Genomic DNA, 21,607 nt, shown 5'->3' with positions numbered 1-21,607 from the left:
CTGTCTCTCGCTCTCTCTCTCTCTCACTCGCTCCCTTTATTTTGCATGTTTCTGGTTGACAGGCAACTTAAATCAGGGGGAACATTTGGGTTGGGCGGTATCCAGATTTTCATACCTTCATACCGTTGCTGTATACGGTATTATCTGCAGTGCACACAAGGAGCTCTATTCTATTTATTTTTTTCTAACAGAGTACTAGTGAATTCCCATAGCGGTCGCTAGCTAAATGCTAACAAGCGCAAGTGAACATAAACTAAATGCAGACAAGAACAGACAACCCAGCGCATTAAGTTATATCTCAAAAGGCTACTCACACTTGTCTCTGCTGTAATCAAGAAGCTTGATATTGCAAACTAGCCACCTAACGTTATAGCTAGCAAGTTAGCAAACCAAATGCATACTGTAGCTGGAGCCCTGAGCTGGAGAAAATGTATTTGGCACATCTTAGATAGCTCATTTATAGTTATAAAATATTTAGCTGGCAAACAGTAGTAGTGAATTTGAAGTGTAACTTCATCATCAATCTTGTGGTTCTCAACAGTGGATAATCATTTCGCCATTTGCTCTTCGTAAACAAACATGCCCTGTGACTGGTTCAATAAAAAAAAATTACAATTAAAAAAAAAGTATAATGTATTTATTTTATTTGTTGGGACGGTATTGGAAATCATACGGTCTGTACTTCAAAATACCCCAATATACAATATAAACTCTTAGAAAAAAGGGTTCCGAAAGGGTTCTTTGGCTGTCCCCATAGGAGAACACTTTTTGGTTCCAAGTCGAACCCTTTTTGGTTACAGGTAGAAAGAACCCTTTTCGGTTCCATGTAGAACCCTCTGTGAAAAGGGTTCCACATGGAACCCAAAACAGTTTTACCTGCAAACAAAAAGGGTTCTGCAAAGGGTTCCTCTATGGTGTCAGCCGAAGTACTATTTAAGGTTCTAGATATCACCTAATTTTCCAAGAGTGTACCGCCTAAGCCTAAGGTAAATAATGTAAATCAACTTAATGGAATTGAAGACACACAGCGACTATCTCTTTGAGACAGATTAGTTTCAAAATATCCACTCAACTAATGGCAACAGCAACTGTGCCTCTGCTGCTCTACCCTGCTATCCTCTGCTATCCGTTGCTATCTCCTGCCATACTGTCCTTGGAGAGACGGCATTCTTTCTTCCCCCCAATGAGGTAATAACCAGCCTATGCAACAACCGCCCCCACCATACCACCAACATGCTTAATCCAAAGACAAGCCTTGCATCCAGGAGGGCAGATAGCAATTACTGTCTGCTAGCAGTAACAATGAAATCTGTGTCTGCTTTACTGGCAGTGTCAGGCCCTAAGACTTAAGAAGATAAGCCTGCTCATCCTCCGCCTTAAAACATTTAACTGTTTGTGCATTTAATACTGGAGACATGCGAATTTGGGGGGAAACAATGGACAAGCAGCCATCATGCCAGACATTTCTTAGGCCTAATACCTTGTCCAAGTCCTTTACTCACGCTGGCTTAGAGTACTCTTCTGAAGTTACCAGGCTACATATTATTTCCTGGGGCTTTGAATACACAGCAATAATAGTGTGGTATTTGCATAGTGGTACATACGTCAACATGACTTATTTTATTAAAAGGTGACAGCTTAAGAAACACATTATTCCTGTACTATGCAAATATTATGACTGCGTTAAGGCCATTTTATTCACTGTAGGACAGTATACAACATTAAGTCACTTCTCTTTCTGTGAGTAAGTACAAAGAATCTAGGGATTACTTTCCTATTCAAGAAAGTACTGTTGAAAGAAAGTGGGCCTGACAAACAAAAATAAGGGAGAAATTGAGAAATTGGGGGGAGAAATCAATATTACTGCATAAAATTGTTAAACAATGCAGGGGCACATTTCAGTATCGAGAATTTCAGGTGAATCCTCCTTGGAGTGGCTCATTGAGGGGATTAGTGAAAGCTTTACTCTAGAGGCTGCAAGATACGGCTCTATCTGGTGGGAACAGACCCACCCGCCCCCTCCCCCCAGCACTACAAATCAAAGTAGCTCCTCTCTATTCAACTGTACAAGATTAAGCCACCTCCATAATGCCTGAATGAATTAACATTTTCCATTTAGAACTAACACTCTCTAGTTGATATTTGTCTGTTTTATATACGAATTCATTCAGGGCAAGCGATCTTAAACATTTAATTCCTACAGGCTTCTGAAATGATGCCGCTGTAAAATCGTCCCGTGGAACATTGTGCATTCTAATTGCATCGTGTGGTGGCTCAGAGAAAGTAACTATGGGGGAGAAGTACTCCTGTCTTGGACTGCTTTGGAACATATGGTTATTGCTTTTGGCCCTATAAGATGGCTCTATCAAAAGAAATGGCAACAGTATTCCCTATGTGTGATATGAGGCAGAAGGGGAGTGGATAACAGAGTTTAATCCACGGCGTGCCTCAGCCATGAGCTACTCCAGGCCAGGGGAAGATGGGGGCGGTGAGGAGGGGGGTTAAAGGAGTCATTGTCCTTTTAGGAAGAGATTAACTATTTAAAAAAAGGTGACGTCCATCGCTGCTCGGCAAGCTCTCCATCTAATCAAGGTCTGCCATAAGCTCATTGAGAGCAGCTCGGCGCTGCAATAAAAACGCCCGCACAACCATGCCAAAAGTGTAATGAAATATGGCCAGCAGGGCTGCTGCTGATTACAACTCATTATACTGCTCCAATGGCATGAATGAACGAGAGAAGAAGGGGGACAGGACACATGGGATATACACTCATGTTTACTTAACTTAACACAAAGGAGAGACACTGAAACATGGAAGCTTGGAAGTGCAAATAAATGCCAGCAAAGTCTGAGTTCAATTAACACAAGGACATGCAGCGTTGTGCATAAGCTGTCATTCACTCAGATTAAAGGAGGATAGTGTCTGTGATAGAAGACAATATAAACGCATTCATAATGCATTATACACAGGAGGCTCATAGAAAGTGTTAACCAAACCTTTACTTTCTAAACTGTAAATAAAACCCTTCTAAACTCCCTATTGAGGGGACACATTCCTTACATCCTTCTACACTCTTCCACACGACACAAGAACTCCCTGAGAGTTATACTACCCCCGTCATGCCCTTCGAGGCTGTGGTGACTGGTGAGACAGAGGGAGAGAGGGAAGAGCTAATATACAGCCATTCATTGTGCAAGGCTTGTGGAGTCTCCAGGACCCAGCTATCTGGCATTCCCCCCAGAGTGGTGAGGATAGCTGCCATTGGATTCAGGGTGGGCCCCACGGGATTGGCCCCTATGGCATGACCTCAGAGCATTCCCTGCTCCAGTCAGCGTTGCGTTCCTCCCTCTCCCACCTCCCCCGTCTCCCTGCTTGATTCCAAGTTGGCTTTCTCCTGCCAGGATATACAGTAGCCCTGATTAGCCCTGCAAGTGAACCTTTCCAGGATCTGTCCACTAGTGATGATGTCACTGTCACTGCGGTGCCACTGTGGTGGCAATATCTGAGGGCATCTTGTTGTGGAGGCTGGAGAAATAGCACTGACTAACTTGTATAGCATGTCTGAGTAAGTGCTCAAGGCAAAATAACATCATTACGTAATTTCAATTTGCCAAGAGACATATAGAAACGTGCATAATTCATAGACATTACAAGACATCATCAATATATATCAAATACTAGAACATTGAAAACAAACTTTTAAATAAACAGAGAGAGCTGTGCTGGTTATCCATAAAGAGGTAAATTATAAGAATACAGCATTCATCTTTAAGAATAACATTATATAATTGTATACAATACATCTCAGATGGCTCCTTCTCCACAAAAAGGGCAGACTCCGGAATCTTCACTAAATTGTGTGGGGAAGGAAATTTCCAGTACCAGCCTTGTAATTACAAGATTCTGAAGCTCAGCCAGCTTTCATTCAGGGTAAAGAGGAATAGCAGTCAATTCCTCTAGTCTGCAGCCCTCACCCTTAAAGACGAGATAAGGAAATGTTAGAAACTATATCCCTCTCAGGGGGTTTAGCCATTTATTGAATTTGCATTTTAACAACCTTTCTGAGTAATTGAAAAAGTGGTGTCAGACCAGTTTTGATCTCTGACATGGTAATTACTTTAAATTTATGCTTGAGTTTCAGTCAGGTCTAGAAACAACAGCTGGCTTTGAGAGTCTGTAATGACCTGCATATGGCTCTGGCTTCTTGTTGAGATATCAAAATGCATTTTGTTGGGCATTTCATCACTGATTATAAGATCCAGTAAAGTTGTCTAATCTTTTAATGGCTGCTGAGTGGGAGTGGGAGGGCTCAGGCTGTTTCATGTGGTTTCCTCCCCCAAAATGGGCTTCAGTGAAGGGGAAGCAGCATACACACAGCTTAATTCTAAGCTTTTGATTCCATGCTAGTGTGTGTGTGTGTGTGTGTGTGTGTGTGTGTGTGTGTGTGTGTGTGTGTGTGTGTGTGTGTGTGTGCGCGCGTGTGCGTGTGTGTGTGCAAGCTCGCGTGTGTACAAACTCGCGTGTGTTTGAATATGTGTGCTATATATGAGTGTGTTTTGGGAAAAGAAAACTAGAGCCCCATCATCCTAGATAAAAAAAAAAGTATTAGCTGCAAGCCTGTTTTTATACCCCCCCTATTTAAAAAAAACTGAAAACCAATGTGAGGAACATATTTTTCAAAGCAAAAAGCTTTTGAAGGGCCTTCTAAGTTTCTTTGCTGTAAGAGTAGTACCCTACCACTGTCTTTAATCTCCATTGTAAAAAGATTTTAAAGGTCCTTCTAAGCTTCTATGCTGTAAAAGTGGTACCCAACCACAGTCTTTCCTCTCTGTTGAAAATGGTTGGATCTTCACAGTCACCCCAAAAACATGGCAGCTGACAAGAATCTGCAGTTCTGACCACAATCAGAGACTACTATGATGACACACAATGTGTTTTGATGGATCACGGGAAAAGAGCAAGAATAGGCTTTTGTAGGCTACAATCCAAGCAAGCTATGTCTTCCAATGGTGCGACTGCTGTCGACATCCAAAGATTATACATCCAATTTGAATAAACGCTTGGAGGTTAGGATGACACCAGTGGTGTGGCCTACTGGCCATACGGATATCACTTATTATTGAGATCTACATAGCCCAATGATGTGAATCACACTACTGCTCTCTCATTTAGCTATTTGTGGTTGTTGTGGATGGCTGTTCATGAATGTATAGGTGTATTTTAACCCAATAATTGGGGAAGTTAAAGCTGCCTTTCAATCACTGTTTTTGCGACCGGTGGGCAGTAAGCAAAAAATTTGCTCTTGCAACAGTTCCTCCCTTCTAAACTCTGTGGTATTGTGCTCCATACTGTCAAAAACAAGTTTAATTTAAGAAGACCCCTGAGTGGGGCTTTTATTGCTCATTCTAATTTGTGATGATTATTTTTTTTAAATCCATAGGCCTAATGGACACATGCGCAAACTCACACACTTTTGATAGACTTAAACGGCTGCAAATTGTCGAGATTTCAAAGTGTCACCAATAAATACATAAACGATAGGTCTATAGCAAATGGCATTCATTTTTCACATCTAAATAGCACGTTCCCCATAGTGCTCAAAGTATGCCAGTCCATGAGAGCAGAATTTATTTTTCAACACGAAGCAATCAGTCCTCCATGAAAACAAAATCATAAACAACAGAGTAGGCTAATAAATCCTTAGTTTTTGGGTTATGCTCAGGTAAAAGAATTTGGCTAATTTATATTTCCATATGACTGGAAATCTGACAGACTTTGGTTTTTAATGTAAAGATATAGACTATTATTATTATATTCTGTATTGAGGTAGAAAGCAATGGGTCAGAAGAATCCCACATAACCCATAAAGTCAAATACAACATCCATTTATGGCCAGCTATGTAAACTCTAACATTGATTTATCCTTCAATAGATGTTGTTCAATTGGTAATATACATTTTTTGTCTTCTCCTAATGCATCTTAAGGGGAAAGTCATTTCAAAGTAACTGAAAGTAATCAGAGTAATCCAAAAAGATAACTACTAACTGTAACTGATTACATTTAGAAAGTAACCTACCCAACCCTCTGTATGTGTGTGTGTGTGTGTGTGTGTGTGTGTGTGTGTGTGTGTGTGTGTGTGTGTGTGTGTGTGTGCGTGCGTGCGTGCGTGCGTGTGTGTGTGGTTTGTTGGTGGTAAAACAGGTGAGGGGTTATAGGTTGCCTAAGTTATCATCACAATCACTTGACTTACTTCAATTATATGTTCTCAGACCGTACAGGAACACTAATCATGGCCAAATGGAAAGGGGGTAAATTATAATGATCCATGACCTACTCATCGCTCACAATTCACTGATTCATAGTCTTTATGCCTTTAAGATAAAGTATCAAGATTAGGTCATTGGCTTCTTCACACAAATAAAGCACTGACTCCTAAATGGGTAAAAAGCCTAAGAGACAATAAAATCAACAGTAGAGAATTTAGCCATTTTCTCATTCAGCATATCCCTTCTTGAATCACATAGCTTTGCAGCCCTTACACAGCCACTGTAATGTCTCTGAATGTGCTTTTAGAGGCCAGGTGCTAATTACACAGAATACATTATCCTCAAAAAACATATAATTCTTCTACCAGCGTAATCAACATGGAGTATGTTAAAGACCCACTAACGTCTATGATTCCATGATTCAGGAGCAATAACGACCTCTCCCTGTATCCTAGCGCAGCTGAAGACATTCAGCCTATAGAACAATCAATACTCTCTCCCAGAATGAAGCACTCTTCTGCTTGGCAGAGCCAACTGGCTTATTGTCCTTGGGTCGGGGGGAACAATGTCAGCCCACATGGGGCCTCCTCTCGGTCCCAGTGGAGAAAACAAGCAGGGAGATTCAGGAACACCCATATTTCAATGTTTCAAGTGAGAGGAGCTCTATAAAGAAACGTCTCACACATGGGTGGCTATGTGGGTCAAGGCTAACTTGTGGAGGCCAACAACTGGCAGGATCTGTTCCCCCAAACCGGTGAGACCCCCTTCGGTTCAGCTCTTCCCAGCACAGCGTTGTATAGGAACTCTGCTTCCCTCTTCCCCCATGTGTGCCTTCTATAACTCCATCCACACACCTTTTTGAGAGCCCAGGACAAAAAGTAGCTAGCCGGGACGACCAATTAGCCAACCACTATGGGACATGACCAATGAATAGAGGGACCTCCAAACAGTCCATGCATATAACCTCAGTTATGCCTATGAAGCCTTAACTGTTAACAGTGCAGTGTAATGCTTCTAGTTTTTGAAATTAGTATACCCTACGTCTGGATCCCACAGTTACACGTTGTTATGAAATTCAATACCTTGTTTGTCTCGGTATGTCTCACAAGGTAAACAGCAGTGCATGCTGGCTTTCCAGGTCAGTTGAGGTGGATTTTTCCCCATCAATCACCAAGTGACGCTAACAACAACAGTGCTTAACATCCATTATCTAAATAAACAAGGCAGCATGCTGGTGACGTAACCTGCAGATGAACAAGATGGACAAGCCATAGAATCAAATGTGTTGACAGCTTTTATGGCCATTTGACTTCAAACCTTTTCAGAGAAAGAGAAGGTCTTAGTAGTCATTACTCTGAATTCAACCTACAACCATATTTGCTGTGGTGCCACATCCATCCTAATAGTATTGTACATTTTAGACATCCTTTAATTACAATGCCGCAACTTCATTTGTAGATTTTCCAAACAGTCCTCCTACAACATCCAAAATAGCTAATCTGCTCTCCATCATACTTCAGAGAATTGCTTCAATACACCTGGATATCCACTACAGCAATACCGACAGCACCACAGGCTTATCCTTTAATATTTGGTACATCTATCTTGAATAAATTACTTCTACACAGGCATATGCACACACATCCACAGCCACATACAAACTGACCCCAGGACTAACCTCGATTCTTTCCCCCGGTTCTTTCACCTCAGGCCATAGAATTCAGACGGACCACTGAGTGTCTGGAATGTAGGCCAAATCTGGACATGAGGTCTCCCCACCAGAGCTGGCTTCCCACTGTGGAACTGTCGCTGGTACTAACTCACACCAGTAACATCATCCCAAACTATACCACACTCTAGACCTGTGTGCACCACTCTGAGGAAAATAAACATCGGAAAAAGTCATTACAAAAACATTCTCCTCTCCCTTTTAAATTTCAGAGATGCAAAAACACTTGGTGAAAATAATTATCTTCGTGGTAAGTGACACACATACAGTTTTGTTATTCATAATCAACCGTGCTCAGGCAGGCTATTTAATGCACCACTGGTCAGTCAGTGAGAATTGTATCCTTCTTTTAGTCAACACGCCAGAGAAATACCGACCTGAATTTTGCAACAGTATAAGCCAGAGGAGTTATGCAGATTCAGAGTGCCTAATTCAACATGATCTTCTCATGTGGAGATTAGCGAGTTCTTGAGTGAAAAGGTTGACAGGGCTGTGTGAAGTTAAGGGCAGGGGTGAAAGTAAGGTGGTACGGTCCGGTACGGCGTCCCGGCAAAATAAATAGTGGGGGTACGCCAGTAAAACGTGAGCCTATCATAATTAATACAACACGCCCAATAAACTATAGGCTATTAGACCATTATTTAATATTTCTGTATGTCAGCCATATGAAACATTTGCGAATTGACTGGAAACCGAGTGGTATACTCTCAAAATTGCATTGTGGTTTGAGAAAAAACACTTACATTTTGTCAAGGCAGAGATGAGTGGCCGAGATGCTCACAGACAAGGCAGAGATGAGTGGCCGAGATGCTCACAGACAAGGCAGAGATGACAAGACCGAGATCGAGGCGCGAGTGGACAACAGTGCATGCATCAACTCAGGCTACAAGTGTAAGCCTAATGACTATCACATAATGTAATTACAATACACGTTGGTGTTTGTTAACAGATGTCTCTTTCCTTTAATCAAAATGCGGGTGCACAGTGCACTGTTGTGGTTTGGATGGTGAAATTACTTTGTGAGTGGACGGGTAGCCTACAGGAGCGCCTTTCTTAAGTGATTGTTTGATTGTCATGACTGGTTGTGTTTATGCCACATTAAAAGGGGGAGGTGGTGTGTCCATAAGGCTAGGGGAGATCTTAAGCACAACAAATTTGTAACATACAGTATTGTACGAATTGGATTCATAACATATTAATCAAATTGCCCAGAAAATGTACATTTGCAGGAGGTAACATACGAAATGGATGACATAGTTCACAATTGAATGATGTAGTACACTAAAAACGGGGACCAATTCCAAAACTACTGGTTGAAATTAAACAAAAGTTCCAGAGCATCACTTTAAAATAGCTACAGAGATTTAGTGCCACTAAGTCAAATAAAAGAAAACCTTTCTATTCAGCAAGGTCTGGGAAGGTCTCGCTTCCTGTGGCCTTGCACCTCGCCTTTTAACTTGGTCTCTGCAGCCAAGATAGCTTTAATCTGGCATAGACATACAACGACAATAACCACATCCACTTAGGACTTGGTGTCATAAACAAAACCTACCGGGGTCAATCAGTGTTCTCGGTTCCAGGAAAATAGGACTTAATAACAATGATTCGAAAACCTCACATAAACAGCTGATGTCTCACTGGATGAAGCACACAGACAAACATTTGTAACTGGCAACAAAAAAAAAACGAATTCAGAAATATTCCTCAACCCCGTCATTGTAATGGCTACTGTATACAGTAAATAGGAAATCAACAGAAATGTCATTATAATGATGATAGTTCTTGACAATGTCCTCATTAAAAGAGGGAAGTTGAGTGCATCCGTCTATTGTTCTGTGTTTGCCAATAAAACAATGGGTTTTATACTAACTAGAATTGCCAGTGAAGCGTGTTGGCTGTGTTATAAGGAAGGCTCCTCTTCCTTTCACCTTTCTACCCTTCAATCTCTATGGAGGGCCAATTAAGCCACCTAAACAGTACAGGCTGTCACATTCCATTAAGGAGCATACAATGAACGACTACTTTCATTAAAACAACTCCATTTGAAAAGTCCAGAAATGATTACCATATGAAAACTGTGGAATAATGTATAACCTTGACAGATCTCCACGGGGACAAAACTGTCTGTACTCAAGCACTGCTATTTGAAGTGTACAATGAGCGCTTGTGTGCCCTGCTGCTGTATGCACAGGATGCAAGCACTGTTGGTTCACAGGGGGCACACAGACACACACACACACAGACAACACACAGACACACACACACACACACACACACACACACACACACACACACACACACACACACACACACACACACACACACACACACACACACACACACACACACACACACACACACACACACACACACACACACACACACACACACACACACACACACACACACACACACACACACCCAAAGAACTACCTACCATACTGTGCACTGAGAGGCCAGGCATAATCATGGAGATCTCTTTACGTAACGATGCCATTCCTTATCCACACTTGAGAATGTAAAGGTGAATGCAATACCACCACCTTGTTCTGATTCTCTATCATATCAATCCTCTGACACAATAATCCACCACATCCAACAGCATCCATATCCTGAACACAGGAAATATCATGTTGTTGACCCTATACACAACATGGGCCTATTGGGGTTGGTGAATAGGTTATTATGATCAACTTCTAGTTTACATTCTCACCTATGGGGTGGGTGGAAACATAACCTGAAATGGAGAACTTTAATCAAGTTGTAGTTCCATTGTTCATCATATCACATGTAGGATACACCATTTCATATACCGCATACATGTGATAGTCAAACATGGCACCGATTGAGGAGTTCTAGCAGACATCGGACTCCAACAACACGAAGGAAACCTAATCACTCTGTCTTCCACATGATCAGCCACTCATCTGACCACTAGGATATCTGACCCACAGTACATGTCCAACCGATACTTTATACGCCATGCCCTGCCCATTAGACACCAGAGTGGCTCACGTACCCAGACCATGCCATAACCCACGCAAAGGGCACTTAAGAAAAACAGCAACAACAACTGTTTTATAACTGGGTTTGCCATCTTGAGTTTCAACCGTCACAATGCCATAAAAGGCTTATGTTATCACTAGCATTCTCTGGTATCTAGTCAAACATCAGGGCCCAACTCTAGAGACTGAGGATTCAGTTCTATATCCATGTTATCCAATACCAAGACACACGTACAGTATATCTATTCCCCGGGTAGTTTGCGATTGTTTTCAAGTAAAATGTGACTCCACCTTAATTATTCTACGTTAGGCCCTTTTTTCTCGACTCATGCCTTCTGAATAATAACCTCTTCTTGGGCCGATTTCTTCTTGCCAATCTCATTGGCAACTAGGGCAAGGCCGTTCTTATGACCAACCCACATGACGATGACAAAACACATTGGCCCATTTGAACAACATGAGTTGTTTGTCAAAGCTTTTGACTCTGGGGGAGGGAGGAGGCAGTTGTTTGAGAGTACAGGACAAACAGGAGTATTAATGCTTTCATTGATTAGTATCTCTGTGTCCGCATAATAACCTCCAAGATGTAATACAATGCGTCCACGTGAATAAATAATCATTACTAATGGCTATAAAAAGCACCCAAGATTCTGCTAACATTCGATTGGCTAAAATCAATATTCCTCCAACCGCAACCTCTCTTCAATTTCAATATGGTGGCGTGAAGAATTAGGAACTAAAACTGTGTGGGGAATTGTACAGTGGGGAAAGAATAGAGCCACGCTCCATTCATACTTCCATTCAGGACATATTTTAGAGCGATGCAGCTGTAGTATTTACTCTATCAATTAGTCCAGCATTATTGCCATGGAAATTACCGTGATGCAGTAATAACTGTCGACATTGCCTTAAGGGAAAGCAATGAGCACTTTGGATAGAAAAATCACGCCTTATTACTGCACTCATGGTGGAGCTGAGAAATATGGGGTCCTTGGGTATTTAATTCTGTCTGTCTGTTACTCTGGAACAATTACAGCCATCCCTAAGAGATACTGTAGTTGGCACTACCATGAGTTCTGATTTTCCTGAGGTAGTTCTTGAGGTAGTTGTTAAGCAGATGATTTTTTGAAAAATTTGTTGAAATCACTAACTCAATTGATCTGTAAGGGATTTCCTCCTCTTCTTCCGAAGAGGAGAGGCAAAAAGGATCAGAGGACCAATATGCGGCGTGGTAAATGTCCATGGTTCTTTTAATACGAAAATGTACACATGAACAACTGAATACAAAAACAATAAACGTGGAATGAACGAAACCCAAAACAGTACCGTGTGGTGAAAAACACAGACACGGAAACAAACACCCACAAACACACAGTGAAACCCAGGCTACCTAAGTATGATTCTCAATCAGAGACAACTAATGACACTACATAGAAATACCCAAATCATAGAAAAACAAACATAGACTGCCCACCCCAACTCACGCCCTGACCATACTAAATAATGACAAAACAAAGGAAATAAAGGTCAGAACGTGACATGATCTCCGCTTTCATCGAATGTGATGAAGTGACTCTTACACCAATCATTGGCTAATTACTTCTATAGTCATTTTTGCACAAACAATATATTGAAACTGGAACCCTGATTCAACAACATAACCTTTTCTACAACTCCTGACTCAACCACAGTCAGGAGCAGCCAGCCTGTATAACACAAGGCCACATTAAGCCATTCACCTGTTAGTGTGAGAATTGAGTGATTACACAACGGCGCCACCATTTAACAGCAATGACCCATCTTATCTACCGAGGCCACATTAAATAGTGTTTGCTTTAGATAGTGTCTACATACACCATGCAGGGGAATTTAGTTAGCTGGCTAGCTGGCACTGGGACATAGGTCCAGTATGGACGCAGGCAGTAAGGCTACACCTCAATGGGCCTACAGAGGGAAATAAATCCACACAGCATCACCCTGAGAGGAGTGGAGATCAAAGTCAGGTAGAAAGAAATACTGTTCCAGAAACAACAGTACCAGAGGATCCTTCTCTTATGTAGGTCAGATGATGAACAGGAGCTGTGCTGCGCTGCCTGTAGATTGTCTCCTCCCTTCCTCTCTGGTTACCTTGCATTAGCTCACATGCACTAACCGACTGACAGGGGAGCCAACCGAAACCTAAGAGGGGGTGACTAATGAATTGCTGATAGTAATTTTTCATAATTAACTACCTACTTAAAATGGACAGTCGTTGAGGAACCTGTTTGAACGCATAAAAAAATGGCATGTGGAAGAAAACAAATGGGAGGATGCTCTAACAGATTCTCAGACTGTTTGTGAAGCGTGCTGATGCTTATTGTCACGAGTCTTGTCCTGGAGGCAGAACTGGGTGATTTATCCCTAGGCCAACTGCAATGTCAAAATTGGCTAAATTGTAAAAATTCATGGTAATAAAAATGTGCTTAATTTAAAGTTAGGGTTAGGCATCAGGGTTAGCTGTGCGGTTAAGGTTAGGGTTGAGGTTAGGTTTAAATCAGATTTTATGACTTTGTGACTGTGCCAGCTAGTGACCGTTCTGCAGAGCTGCCTCCAGAACAAGATTCATGAAAAACCTGCATTTGTGAAGTCAAACCATATTCTCAGCGACTGCTGCGCCTGAGAACAGGGCCATGCATCTTAATACGGTCTCCAAACGCAATTAAATAATCAAGTGTTCAATTACCTTAGCAGCATAATCAATAAAGAGCCAAGTTGATGGTTGTACACAGGATGTAAACAAGTGACGTTGATCGAAATACTACCATTTAAACACATCAAATGGCTAGTGCAGCCAGAGCATTCACATTCATCTGAAATGCATAGTAAAAGTATGGTAGTCGTCAACAGTGTTGTGAATACTGTTTGTGCATTTCTCAATAAAATGTAGAGCTCAATCACAGCAACATGCCTCATAATAACAGCGTATTCCTCCGCCTGCACACACTAACCTTGTGCTGCTTGCCTAATAAGATGAGAATTTAGATAATGAACACATCACTATGCATGGAACAATGCAGCATCCGTTGCCATACATTTAATCAGGGTTGAGTGAAATGTGAGCAAGGGGGACATTGTGTGGCCTCTATGAGAGTGATGATAAGTGTTCCCAGCCCACCGGTCCACCTGAGCTGATGGATAGGCAGGAGTGCTGAAACACTGGGGGCCCTGTGGTCGTGTGCGTCTCCTACCAGCCACACGACCACGCAACATTGGCTGCAATTTGTTCATTAGGTATGTCATAAATGTACACACAGAGGTATTATTGTTCAACTTCTTGTCCTGATTGGATTCAGAAATGGAAAAAGACTCTAGTTTTTTAAAATTTGTAGCCAGCAACAGTGACTGATCCTTCTTTCTTGTATGTCTGTAGTAACATCCCTTACTTAGAGCTAATGAAAAATATATGTCAATTTGATTTATCTTTAAATAAACTAACGTGTAAAAGCCGTCAATTGATGAGATTGCTTTCATATAGGTAAAATAAGGAATTTGGAAATACTGTACCTCATAAAGCACTATTGCAAAAAATCTGTCATCGTCTGAAAGGTTACATGACTTGGGAGGGCATTACAAATGACATTTGCTCTATTAAATAACACTTACTAACCACGGGTGTACTTTGATCAAAGCTTTCGAGATAGACCTTGCCTCAGAGCAGCATCCCTCACATAGCACTTTACACAGTGCATTTCTCCACATAAATAACAGACTAACAATAGTCCACAAGCCCTGCCCCCTCGCCAGTCACCTACACCTAAAAAAATTATGTCACTGAGTTTACAATCATATCACTTTAAAGCCATAAAACGTCTGCATGGGTAAATTGAGCAAACAGGCCAATTCTCCATTATAAACCCATGGTAGGATTCCCTCCAGAAAGGTCACCCAGATGAGAGAATTGCAGTGTCTAAATCACCCAGGCTTGGATTACATCCCAATGGCACTAACAGTGACAAGGTTCTTTCTTCTTAATGTGGCCCACATGAAAGGCCAAGAAGAAAGTCCCATGATTAGAGGGCTTTGCCCACTAGCTCCCCTGAAAATACCACAGGCAAAGTTTAATATGATACAGCAACAATATGGCCACATTAAACCATTACAAGAGTAAACATAGATTACAGACTCATTTGGGAGGTACAACACGGCCAAGAAAGACCATCTTAGAGGAATGAAAAACAAATGCTCAACACACTGGTAGCCTCAACATACTGATATCTTTCTTGGTGGAGAGTGATACCAGACAACAAAATTAATCTCTCCAAACACATTCTGTGTAATAATGGAGGCCAATTCTATCTCTGAGATCACCCATTGCAAACCCAGGAGGACAATAAGACCCATATTGTCGCCAGTGAAAGACACATGATTCCAGGGATAAGGCCTACTGTGAAAGCCTCCTTACATTTTCTTCCTCCTTCTATAGAGGGAGCGCACCGCTGTGAGATGAAAGTGGAAACCATTTAGCCTTTTCAAGCAGACACCCATGGAGAGTGCTGATCCGAGTGCTGCCCTGAAATCTCTCCTGGCCTTCTCTGGGCACCCCAACACCGTATCTGGCCCTGAAACTATGGCAACCGAATAAGAGAGCAGCCTCAATGATTAATAGATGAGAAATGCAGTGCCAATCGAGATGGGCCTAGGGAGGGGGATAGATGCACGCTCCTCTCTGTGATACACTGCCACACACCGAGGCACAGAAGGTGGAAGGAGGGCCTGCAAAGCACGCAACAAGCACCCCGTCAACACAGTGTCATGCACACCTCATGAGCACCCAATGAGCTAAACACAACCGGAAGCCACCGTTGTTCATAATGAGTGTTCACAGCAAGTGCTGTTTGTGACTCATGGTCACTCACCTGTATAAGTACAGTACACATTTAACTATTTACAGTTGAAGTCAGAAGTTTACATACACTTAGGTTGAAGTCATTAAAAGTCGTTTTTCAACCACTCCACACATTTCTTGTTAACAATCTATAGTTTTGGCAAGTCAGTTAGGACATCTACTTTGTGCATGACAAGAGTAATTTTTCCAACAATTGTTTACAGACAGATTATTTCACTTATAATGCACTGTATCACAATTCCAGTGGGTCAAAAGTTTACATACACTAAGTTGACTGCCTTTAAACAGCTTGGAAAATTCCCAAAAATTATGTCATGGCTTTAGAAGCTTCTAATAGGCAAAATGACATCATTTGAGTCAATTGGAGGTGTATCTGTAGGCCTACCTTCAAACTCAGTGCCTCTTTGCGTGACATCATGGGAAAATCAAAATAAATATGCCAAGACCCCAGAAAACAAATTGTAGACAGCCACAAGTCTGGTTCATCCTTGGGAGCAATTTCCAAACGTCTGAAGGTACCACGTTATTCTGTACAAACAATAGTACGCAAGTATAAACACCATGGGACCGCGCAGCCATCATACCGCTCAGGAAGGAGACGCTTTCTATCTCCTCGAGATGAACGTACTTTGGTAGGAAAAGTGCAAATCAATCCCAGAACAACAGCAAGATATAGGAAAAGTATGTGTGGATACATTGAAGCAACATCTCAAGACATCAGTCAGGAAGTTAAAGCTTGGTCACAAATGGGTCTTCCAAATGGACAATGACCCCAAGCATACTTCCAAAGTTGTGGCAAAATGGCTTAAGGACAACAAAGCCCTGACCTCAATCCCATAGAAAATTTGTGGGCAGAACTGAAAAAGCGTGTGTGAGCAAGGAGGCCTACAAACCTGCCTCAGTTACACCAGCTCTGTGAAGGGGAATGGGCCAAATTTCACCCAACTTATTGTGGGAAGATTGTAGAAGGCTACGCGAAACGTTTGACCCAAGTTAAACAATTTAAAGGCAATGCTACCAAATACTAATTGAGTGTATGTAAACTTCTGACCCACTGGGAATGTAATGAAAGAAATACAAGCTGAAATAAATCTTTCTCTCTACTATTATTCTGACATTTCACATTCCTAAAATAAAGTGTTGATCCTAACTGACCAAAGACAGGGAATATTTAAAAGGATTAAATGTCAGGAATTATGAAAAAATGAGTTTAAATGTTAAGGTGTATGTAAACTTCCGACTTCAACTGTACATACTATAAACTGTGTTGTCTGGCATCAGATTAGGTGCCTTATCAACACTTGTCTATCTCAGCCAGTTTATACTGTGTTTGCAAACACATATCCCAGAGAGGTGGATCATCTCTGATAACTTCTATGAAACACAGGCAGGTCGGCTACATCAACTCTCCTCCTAGGATTGCCAATCATAATTTAATTGTGTTCATTTCTATGAACAAAGTATTGCTTAAGAGCAACAGTGAGCATGTCAAAAGGCACTCTGCCAATTCAGCCATTGGCTTAAGAGGTTCTGTCAAAAATCAGCTCCATAATGTACATCCTTGGCTATTCTGACACTAATAAGGACCTCCATTATGTTAATTTAACAAGGAAGGGAATTTTACAAGGCCTATTACTTCAAGAAAAATAAATAGTGCATTGAGATTCTAGGGGGGGGGGGGGGGGGGTTAATGCTGGGGGGGGGGGGGGGGGGGGGGTTAATGCTAGGGGGGGGGTTGGATTTCACTGAATATATTATTGTCAGAGCAATGGTCAAGTGTTTGATACTATGGGATGGGTTTTGCTATTTCACCTTTGAGTGGAGGTTTACCACTAAATATGATGCCAATGTCATGTTATTTGCAATATGGGGAATAATGTGTGGGGAAAAAAAACTTTCTCTGAATGTCATGCAGCTTCTGAACACCAGCATGCTATTTATTTCATCTGAGCTTAACACCATTCTATTGTGGGGGTGGATGGAGGATGCAAGGTGTTTAACATTTTCTATCAGTAGGAGGCACACACAGAGCTGCTCATGGAAATAGAGTTATTGGAAAATATCCCCACAGACACACAAAAAATAATAATTTTCCATTTGGCAAGAAGGTGAAAGTTGCTACAGTGAAAGACAGTTCATGTCACATTGAAACTTAGCCTATATCCTGCCACTGGACCCCTGAGTGGCACAGTGATCTAAGGCACTGCATCTCAGTGCAAGAGGTGTCACTACAGTCCCTGGTTTGAATCCAGACTGAATCACTTCCGGCTGTCATTGTGCGCTGTCCTATTGCCCAGTGTCTTCCGGGATAGGCCGTCATTGTAAATAAGATTTTGTTCTTAACTGACTTGCCTAGTTAAATATGGGCTACATGGGATATAATTTCCCCAAAGGATTATGGTATTAAAATGTATACTATTTTGCTATGCTGTGGACTACTATGGTAGCCTGTCTAAAATGCGATGAAAGCCTAATTTTAAATGATTAAAGTATAAAGAGAACTGCAATAAAAATAATACATAAATAAAGGGTTAATCATAAATAAATCACATGTTGACGAGTGTGAGGATTTTAATGATGCTCTCATACACAAATTGTTTAAACAACAAAAAATACACTGGCTGCACATTAATAAAACATACAATCATAAAAGATGCAGAAGTAGACAACTCTGTTGGACCTATAGCATTGTCACTAAATTAGAACACAATGATTAACAAGGCCTCGCTTTGAGTAATTGAGTTCAATTCATTACACATAGGCATGCCATTGATCAATTATTCAAGACCAAGCACGTCTATCTATCCTTGACTGACAAATGTAAATACCAACCTACACCCCTGCACAGCGGATCCAAGCACACAAGTGTGACAAATCCACATCAGTCACACACAATGCCAACCTCATTGCTATTGTTGGGAAGCTGCAGATCAAATGTCCCACAGAGCATTGCTCCAAATAGAGGGCGCCACAATGCATGCTGGTGTTTTGGTTTCTCCTCTTGTCTGCTTTGAAGAAAAAACAATGCTTTCTCCAAATGTAGTCAGTCACACAGTGGCAGACACACATGTACACATACATCAATGGCAGGATGATCTGCTTTCAGAGTATGTCTTGTAAACAATGTATCATGGCAGGTGTTTCAAAATGGCTCCAGGACTATTGCCCATCACTGTAAGAATGCTGTAGTGTATATCTCACAGAGATACCCATAGTACATATCCTCTACAGTATCTCATCTCAACTTTACTGTTACACTATATATCCATGCGGAAGTGCCGAGAATGGGAACGCATCAATTATTTTTTCCAGTGATTTCATGAAATAATGGATCATAGACTATTCTTTTTCCTATCAATGTTTTTACAAGACCATCCCATCTTACAAATAATTCCCCCAAAATGTCACAGTCATTTAGCACTATTCCTAATTGTGTTGTTATAAACACACAGGAAATGGGAGGTTTCAACATATTGAGAAACATCCCTTATCCTTGACTAGATTCCCATTGTAAATACAGCAACCCCAGACATATTCAAACTGGCTGAGAGAGCTGAGGTGTTAGCATGTTGCATGGGGCCTCCCTGCCCACCTAGTAAAAAAGAATGGGTAAACTCAGCATCCAGTATATATGGCTGTTCACACCAGTTATATCTCTTTCTAAAGGAAATACATGACATACATGTAACACATATTTGATGCCGAATGGAGGAATTACAACAATGACCATCCCTGAAATGGCCCATAAATCCTGTAGTCACTAAAAACACCCTGTGTGGACAACGCTTCACTCCTAATCTCTCTATGTGTGTGTGTGTGTGTGTGTGTGTGTGTGTGTGTGTGTGTGTGTGTGTGTGTGTGTGTGTGTGTGTGTGTGTGTGTGAGTGAGAGAGAGAGAGAGAGAGAGAGGGAGTGAGAGAGAGAGAGAGAGGGGGGGGAGTGAGGGAGAGAGAGAGAGAGAGAGGAGAAAGGCAGAGAAAAGCAGAGAGAGACAGAGAGAGACAAGAGAGACAAGTGGTGTAACTACAACCATCTACAGTACATCAGTTAAAGAAATGTCAGTCAGAAATCAGTTGGACCCAATTGTGGTAAAATAAAAGTGAAAATACATTTATGAAATAGCCACTGTATATTTAAATCCACATCAATAAATAATGTATGATGTGTTGAAGAATGATAAAGGCCAATACATTGAAATAACCTGCTGCGATAAAATACCTTATTTTCCACATGAAAAGACACAGGTGATATTCGTTTAGCCAACACTGACAATCTAAATGCCCGTCTGTCTTCTCACACATGACAATTGTATCTCATTGCGCAGCCATGGAGAGCCCAACAACGAAGGAGAGCTCAGATGATTTAAGTAGACTATAATGTTGAGTCCTGCTAGCCTAAGTTCACAGCACAGTAAAAGCAAGTGAGAGTTTGTCTCCATAATTGACAGGCGTTGTAATTATAGACGATTTCACCACCTGGGAAAAATTGTCGGAGACTTGTCAATAATAATCTATAATTTCTGAAGCTTTAAAGGCACGTCGAAATTCTTCCAAATTATATTGAATGGGACCCGTGACAGCTTGGATAATAGGCTTCGTGTAAATGCTTATTTACGCACAAACATTCTATATTTAAATTGCCAAAATACCTATTATCTTTACAAGATAATCCTACACTTTCCCAATGAATGGTTATTGATTAACTGCAACAGACAGATATTTCATAAAGTTACTGAAGTGACCTAGACTACCTCGTTATGCATCCGTTCTGCACTTGTAATAGCCTATAGTGATTTGGAAAACAGGCTATAGTTTATAGGCTCTATGGAAATAGGCTACTATTATGCACATCCAAGGTTAAAAATCATAATACAATACCTTCAGCTCATGAATGGATATGCCTTGGGGTAAATGTATTGCTCGTCCTTTAATCCATTAAAACGAATGCTCAAAAAGCAGTTCAGACAGTGCTCATTTCGAGAGATAAAAAAAACTATGCGAACGCTACTTTTCTAAACCTCTTGGGCTTTTTTTGTTACATGCCGCTCTTGTAGGCTACGCACCTCTTCAAATCGGAATATCCATCGGAAATTCACTTGAAACCCAGCGGTTTTAAAAACTCATTTGAGAAAGCTGAGCAGGACCAACCTGGCGTTCAAGAATTAACAATGGAGCGTCCCGAACCATTCGTGGCAACCGAACTCAGTCCCCTAACAAAAGCTGCTGGTCATCCTATTTGGAGATGAAGCCTTCTTACTAGTGCACAGCGATCCCAGCTGTCACCCGCTACACACAGGGAGGAGCTATAAACCCTAGACTGGAGCGTGCTGGTGGAATAGGATCTTTTGTTTCATGGGTGCCTCTTATGACGACTGTATTTTTTAGATGTACACTGGTATTCCATGAAAAGACATTGACATAAATGCAAAAATCGAATCATTATAGCCTAAATGACCAAATAGAATAATTATGTACAGAGAATGATTTTCGTTTAAGAGAAATAACAACAAACGATCTATTACATTTATATAGGCAATGGAAACGTGAAGCACAAGCCTATCTGGCTTGCACGGAAACTGTCAGAAACAATATTGCTGTGACAATGATGATGCCCACAGTTACGCATTGTACCCCCATTTCTTTGCGAGTTCCGTAATAAAGGTGAAATACAAATACCTAAAAACAATTATCAGAATAACAGCAAATCCCTCTGAAGTTGCAG

At 41.3% G+C, this 21,607-nt stretch overlaps 1 protein-coding gene across 6 annotated transcripts in view; it reads right to left on the bottom strand.

Moving 5' to 3' along the window:
* LOC110535018 (semaphorin-6A) overlaps nt 1-21,174 on the bottom strand; it is a 92,378-nt gene extending 71,204 nt beyond the window's left edge. For 4 of the 6 annotated variants that reach the window (XM_036935457.1, XM_036935461.1, XM_036935460.1 and 1 more), the window contains exon 1: nt 20,764-21,173. The gene's annotated coding sequence lies outside the window, so the exon portion shown is untranslated. Of the gene's footprint in view, nt 1-20,763 lie in introns of all 6 variants that reach the window. The other 2 variants (XM_036935458.1, XM_036935459.1) reach the window with 2 other exon arrangements.
* Between the last annotated feature and the right edge of the window lie 433 nt (nt 21,175-21,607).

This window comes from Oncorhynchus mykiss, chromosome 11 (genome assembly GCF_013265735.2).
Source record: "Oncorhynchus mykiss isolate Arlee chromosome 11, USDA_OmykA_1.1, whole genome shotgun sequence".
NCBI classification, from domain to species: domain Eukaryota; kingdom Metazoa; phylum Chordata; class Actinopteri; order Salmoniformes; family Salmonidae; genus Oncorhynchus; species Oncorhynchus mykiss.
The sequence above is the reverse complement of the archived record's forward strand: the minus strand, read 5'-3'. Positions and strand labels throughout refer to the sequence as shown.